Source organism: Cydia splendana, chromosome 11 (assembly GCF_910591565.1).
Source record: "Cydia splendana chromosome 11, ilCydSple1.2, whole genome shotgun sequence".
In the NCBI taxonomy this organism is placed as follows: domain Eukaryota; kingdom Metazoa; phylum Arthropoda; class Insecta; order Lepidoptera; family Tortricidae; genus Cydia; species Cydia splendana.
The window spans coordinates 8,045,724-8,052,947 of NC_085970.1; positions in this window are offsets into that span (position 1 = coordinate 8,045,724).

The window sequence follows — 7,224 nt, forward strand, 5'->3', positions numbered from 1 at the left end:
ATGGGAGGAAGCTTTAAATTAGGTTTAAGATGCGCCGGCGAGGCTACTGGCGCCAGCGGCAGCGCCCCATCGGACTTGCCGGGCGTCAATTGTTTTATGACATGTTGAATGTGCGAAAACATTTCCTCAAAAGCTTCCCATGTTTGAAACGACGGTACGTACTCTTCATTAGCTTGCATACGAGCAGCATTAAGCTGTTCTACCAGGTTATTAAATTCCGAACGTAGTACATCTACTCTTGCCGATTGCGACATAAACCGTTCTTGCGTCTTGGCTGTCGCGACGTGCGACGCCAAGTCATAGATACCTTGTAATCTACCGAAATACGCCTGAATTTTAGCTTCTAATAACTTAATATTAGGCCCTACTTTTTCCTCGGTAACGGACATTTTTAACCAACACGTAAAAATAGTATATAAGTAGACTGCGTATACAATTATAACGTACAATGATACCCAATTTTGATCTGCAATGATTTCAGATACCTACCTATTAAAATACGTATATGAAACCACGCGTAAGTCGATAAGTACCTACAGTCGACGGTAACCCAAACAGCTGACCGTGTAATTGTACCGGCCGGCGGAATATTCACTGCCTATATTTATATACCTACTCCCAACGTAATGTTTACTAGACGACGACTTAAGATGTAAGTAAGTATCGATTCGAATGTATTAATTTACTATTTTGCAATGCAACGCGTCTTCTACTTATTTCTTACAAAAGTATTTTACTGTCCGCTATTTAAGTACCTACGCGTAAGAATGGCGTGGGCAAGATGGAACCCTAAATTCGCGAACTATACGGAAGTAGATATTTAGGTAAATAACCCTAAATGACGACGTAATTAGAATTAAAACTATATCAAAATACGCTTTATTGCGAATAGGCACGTACAGAACGTCCGATACTCACTAATAGGAATGTATGTAGTTTATAGGTTAGTTTGGTATGTAAGAAATATACCTTACTTATGTGTATTTAAAACACTGAACTGATAATCCAAGGGCGAAGGACCATTAATATGAATGAGCCACGGGCTCGTAAACTACTGCCACTCTTGGTCTCATAAGATTTGAATTGAAAAATAAATAAATATTCGTACGTTTTCGAAAAGAAAGCTACGAACGCGGAAAATGAAGGCGGGGTTTGCTATACTTTCGCCGATTAAAACCGAAGAAATGACTTTGCCTTATTCTAGGGGCTTACTTGGTGGGTCCTTGTTCTTCTCTCAGGCGTAATCCGCAGGAAATCTGGCCTTTGCTGGTGGAAGCACCTGGTAGCCCGCCCGATGACGAAAACACTGTCACTTCTCGGTCTATATCACAAAATCCGATGTTGTCTTCAAAATTCACAACCCCGGGGCGAAATATATCACAAAAAAACACTAAATAGTTAGTAAATGCGGTGCTACGGCGGCGATGCAATAATTTGCTTGCAGAACGTAGGAGTATCGAGCGAAAACTGATCTTAATCATGGCCGCGGGCGTTTACGCCGTGTCACCCCTAGGTGGCGCTGTCATACTCAGTTTCAATAGACGGGTATAGCATTGGCTCGAACAGGCAATTTGCAGCACAGAGAAACTATGCGCCCGTTGCTGGCGGTTTTCTTAATGCGATGCCTTATTTCTATCTCCTCTTCAATTTGGAGGTCGGACTTCCTAACCCAACCAGTAGGGTTCGGAAACTGGACCATGGTCTCATCTGTAATCCTTCTAAGACTTCTTTCCAACCCTGACCAGTCTTGTGGTGAGCTCTTTATGAAGTTCCTGATTATAGAAAGCGGCGAGAGGCAGGTCATGCCAACTGTGTGCATGTACGTAGCAACTGAGAGAGGCCGACGGATTGACAGGGCCAGGTCACCCCTAACACACCCCACCTCATGCACTATACACAGGTACTCCTCTCCTGCATACAAGGTCCACTGTGTTGCCGGCAGGCCAGCCACTTTTTGAAACACCACTCTGGACGCAGGATGCCACCCGGCGGGAGCGGGGGACCCTACCCTCTCCTTGAGTAACAGGAAGCACTCTTCTGGTCTTGTTATTCCGCACCATGGCAGGTGTTCTCTCCCTGTGACTATCCACAAGGTAGGGTGCTCAGACTCTTCTCTCCGTACGGGGTTGGTAGATCCGATGTTCGCCAGGAACTCTCGTTGGTTGTAGATCAGGTTGCAAGGGTCTCCTGTCACGTACAAAGGGCCTGTTTCCAAAAGCGTCTGCAGCTCCTTATTAGAGGGCACCCAGTAAGGAAATCCTCCCTTCACCACTTGTGGCATCATGTGACACATTACTGAGTATAGCATTCCACCTGGGTCCAGGGTGGTGATTAAGTTGAGGCCTTCCCCCGCAAAGCCATTAAATATGTCTCTCAGTATCACGAGGGTTTCGTAGAGTTGGTTGGCGTCTCTGCCTCCTGCTATACACCAGGATGCCTCCTCTACATCTTGGGAGACAGAAGATCCCATCATGATGGGTCCATGTGAATGTGTCGGAGAGGGGAGCCTCTCTATCGGTCCTCTCCCTGGTCTCTCGGTCCTCCTGACCCCGGCTATGCTTTCCTCTTCTGATAACGCCATGGAGGGCAGCCTGAATTGGGTGTTCATCTTGGCAGCCCTTTTCTTGATCCCCTTTATCGCCGCCGTCTTGTTTTTCGGGTCTGACAGCGGGAACACCATATAGACACGGAGGGCAGAATATAAGGTCCTTATCCACTTGACAGAGAGGTGGTCTTCTTCTTCAGGGAGCATAACCATCCATCTCATGACACACTTTACCGGTCCTTCAGTGTAGAGTGCGCGGATATGGCTGCTCAACGCCACCCTCCATCCATCCCTGTCCCCCAGGTCCAGCACCGACACATGGGCCGCCTTACAGAATTTATGGGTGAGGCCACTGAGCTGCAAGGTGTCTATGAGGTCATCCATCCCTGTACGATGCCTAGAGGACCGCAGCTCGTTCAGCAGGTTCTGTGGTGTTAACGCACCAGCGGTCAAACCAGTCCCCGAGGGGTGAGGGCCAAGGGGCATGATGACGTCACGACCGCGGTGAGTGCTCGTCGCGGTCGTGACGTCATCATGCCCCTTGGCCCTCACCCCTCGGGGACTGGTTTGACCGCTGGTGCGTTAACAACCTGCCCCCCTTGAAAGCTGCTGCTTTCAAGATCGTTCATGCAGGGGAGGGAGCACACTCGGTTGAGTGCTCTTCTGACCACGCCCTTCTGCGTGGTGAAATCTGCAACCCTGCAGACTCCGTCAGCTCCTGGATAAAGGTGTAGGACTCTCCCGAGTCTCCATTTGAGTGGTGGGGTGTTCTCCTCCTTGAACACCACCAGGTCTCCAACCTTGAGCTCCTTCTGCCTCTGGCGCCATTTGGTACGTTGCTGCAACTCGGCCAAGTATTCGTTCCGCCATCTTTGCCAGAAATGCTGGCGCAGCTGCTCGATCCTCTGGTACCTATCAGGGTTTTTAAGACAAACGGGGGGTGACGGCAGTGAAGTCATGGGTCTCCCCACCAGAAAGTGCCCTGGAGTCAGAGGGTAAAGATCAGTAGGGTCTGACGAGAAAGGAGTGAGGGGTCTGCTGTTCAGGATCGACTCAATTTGAGAAAATAACGTGCTCAGCTCCTCAAACGTCAGACTAGCGTTACCCATAATTCGCTTTAGGTGGAATTTGGCCGATTTAACAGCTGCTTCCCAAATTCCACCGAAAGTAGGAGAGTAGGGAGGAGAAAAAATGAATTTAATGTGTTCCTCATTGCCAAACTCATAAACTGAATTTTGAGCGGATCTTAGCATTCTACCCAATTCGTTATTTGCCCCAACAAAGTTAGTGCCATTGTCGCAATAAATTGTATGCGGTCTACATCTACGAGCCACAAAACAACGTAAGCTTAGGATGAAGGCATTAGTGCTAAGATCGCTGACTGCTTCCAGGTGGACGGCCTTAGTTGCAAAGCAGACAAAAATGTTTAAATAGCATTTTGTTAAGGGTAACCCCTTTCCCTTTTTGCTGGAAATCATGAAGGGTCCCGCAAAATCAAGGCCGCATACCTGGAAGGGGTAAAACGAAGTAACCCTATCTGCAGGTAGATTGCCCATCAGTGGCTTCATAGCTTCACCTCGAAGTCGTACGCATGTTACGCATTTATGAACAACGCTACGCGCTAAAGCCCGACCGCCTACTGGCCAGAATTCGTCGCGTATGGAGCTAAGGAGCAACTGAGGGCCAGCATGTAGTAGACGTAGGTGTTCGCCTTCCATCAAGAGCCGTGTGAAGTGATGCTTACCGTCCAATAGGATCGGGTGCTTTTTTTCGTAATCGCAATCGGCATTTTGTAAGCGACCACCTGCTCTAATTACGCTGTCACCGTCAACAAAGGCAGCTAACTGCAACAGATATGATTTAGTTTTAAGTTTCTTTCCCTGTAAAAGTGTAGTTAATTCTGTAGCATAAGTTTGATTTTGTGATAGTTTTACTAAGTAGGTTAATGCGTTGTTTATTTCTTCTAATGTTAAGGTTCCTTTTGTTTTAGTTTTAGGGTTTTTACAGTTGTGAATAAAGCGAAAGATGTATGCTACAATTCGTTTTAATTTATTTGCCTTCGAATAGTTTTCAAATCTTATCAAGGGCGATTGCTCAATATTAATCATGGCAAATATTGAGTTATCGCTCTGCTCTTTCCTTTCAGGTAAATTGGTATATATAGAACCTATATTCTGTGGCCAGTTACTCTCATCATGTAATAAAAAGGATGGGCCATGCCACCATAAATTCAGTTCTGGCAATTGGCCAGGTTCGACTCCTCGCGAGGCCAAGTCCGCAGGATTTAAGGCGGTTGGCACATGCCGCCAGGAATCTCTGGTAGTTAATTCATGTATATCATTAACACGATTCGATACAAAAGCCTTAAATAGTTTTGGTCTGTTGCGTATCCAGCCCAACGCCACGGAACTGTCAGTCCAGAAAACCTTGCGGTCCAGAGAACAGCGCAATGCATTGGTGACCTTGGCTGCTAGTCGCGCGCCTAGCAGCGCTCCCGATAATTCAAGTTTTGGGATCGTTAATAGTGCCCTAATTGGGGCCACGCGCGTTTTGGCACATACAAGATTAATAGTCACATTGCCAGCGCCATCTGTCGACCGCAAGTAGATACACGCCGCATAAGCGGCTTGAGAAGCATCCACAAAACAATGCATTTCAATTGAAGTTGGGCTAGAACACAAAACGTGTCTAGGTACCTTAGGGTGATTCACTTTTGTATGGAGAAAAAAAAGTTGTAATATTTTTCCTGACTTTGCTCACCAATGGAGCCTCCCCACACTAAAAACTATCTATTTCAATTTTCGAAAGAATCGAATAACGTTTAGAGGTTGCACAAGTTGAAAAGGTAGAGAGAGAAAGAGAAGTGGAAACTAAATAAAACTCGTAGCTCGTAATAAAATTGTAATCTTGCCTAGTATTGTTCTATTTGTTATTGTAATTGTAACTATTGTTTGTAATTTCAAATTCTAAATGTGCTTGTTATTTTCCAAATTCTAAATGATGCTTGTTATATATATATATATATACATATATATTTTAATTGTTCTTGTGGAATATCTTACTTGCTGAATGTTACTGTTTAACCAATTTCTAAATTCAAAATACTTAATAATTGTACTTTTTTTCGGAGCAAAGGAATTTTGTATTAGCTATAAGTGGAAACTGTTTTGGCTTATGTTTTAACTATATCTTTTACCTTATTGTATTATTATGTGCTGTATGTTTCCCAAATAAAAAAAAAAAAAAAAAAAAAAAAAAAAAAAAAAAAAAAAAGCCCCCATACATTGCGTGAAAATGAACTATGTTCTAAAATGACAAAATATAATGAACTGATACTAAAATCGAATGAGAAAACTGAATTTTGCGTCTAAAACACGATAAGCACTTTTCCTTTGGAAACAGGTGGAAAAACTGAAAAATCTTAATTAGAACATTTATCAAGTAACCAAAATCCAAGTTTACTACTAATTTTAAAATTTATTTATATGTAGAAGGTTCAGTATCACTCTACTCTCCGCTTGGATGGTATCCGCTTAAACCATTTTCTACCCTCCGATGTAGAGTCGTTGGTTATTTGAAAAATCTTTGTTGATGTTGTGCAACCTCTAAATGTTGACCGATTTAAAAAATTTTTAACGAATAATATTATTTTATCAGTTAGAACAAGAATTCAAGCAAAGTCAGATGAAAATCGAAAATTCGGAAAAATGAAACACCCTAAGGTACCTTTAGGCTCGCCAGAACATGCACGTTTGATAAAAATTTAAGCCAGATTTTTTTTACGTCCATTGGTACTTCATCTTCCCAAGATAATTTAAGAATCCATAAATTTTGAAGTAATATTTTTAGCCTTATTGTGCATGCGCTGAGCAAGCCCAGTGGGTCAAATATTTTGCAAGTATTGGACAAAATTACCCGCTTTGTTATGGCACAAGTATTTTTGTCCAATTTTACTGAAAACTGTAGGTTATCATGATCAGGAAACCAAATTAAGCCTAAGACGCTGGCCTGTTTATTTAAATCTAATGACCGAGTTGAAGTACAGTCATCTTCGAAAATTTGTGGACAATTTGTTCGAAATTTGTGAATAGGAAAGCAAGCTGAGGCAAGCGTTTCTTTAACTATCTCGTAAATGTGCCTTAGCTCGTTTTCACTCTCAGCGCCACTCAGGAAATCATCATAATAAAAATCATGTTTAATTATTTCTGACACTACTTTGTCGGGACATTCATTTGCCAACTGTACTATACACCTCGCGCTTAAGAAAGGCGCTGAGCTGGTACCATAAGTCACCGTATTTAGCCTAAGTACATCAAGCGGTTTGGTTTTATCGTCCCTCCAAAGGATTAATTGTAGATGGCGCTGCGATTCGTCCAAGACAATCTGCCGGTACATTTTTTGTATGTCCCCAGACAAAACAAATTTATGTTGGCGAAACCTAATCAAGATATCGAATAATTCGTCCTGTATAACGGGTCCTATATGCTGTATATCATTAAGGGATATTTGTGTGCTTGATTTAGCACTACAGTCAAAAACTACCCGCAATTTTGTAGTTTCGCTGTCACGAATAATTGGGTGGTGGGGGGCGTAATAACCGAAGTCGGGTTTATCAATTTTACTCAAGTGACCTAGTTCTTCGTACTCCTTGATAAAGTCGCAATACTGTTTTTTAAGTC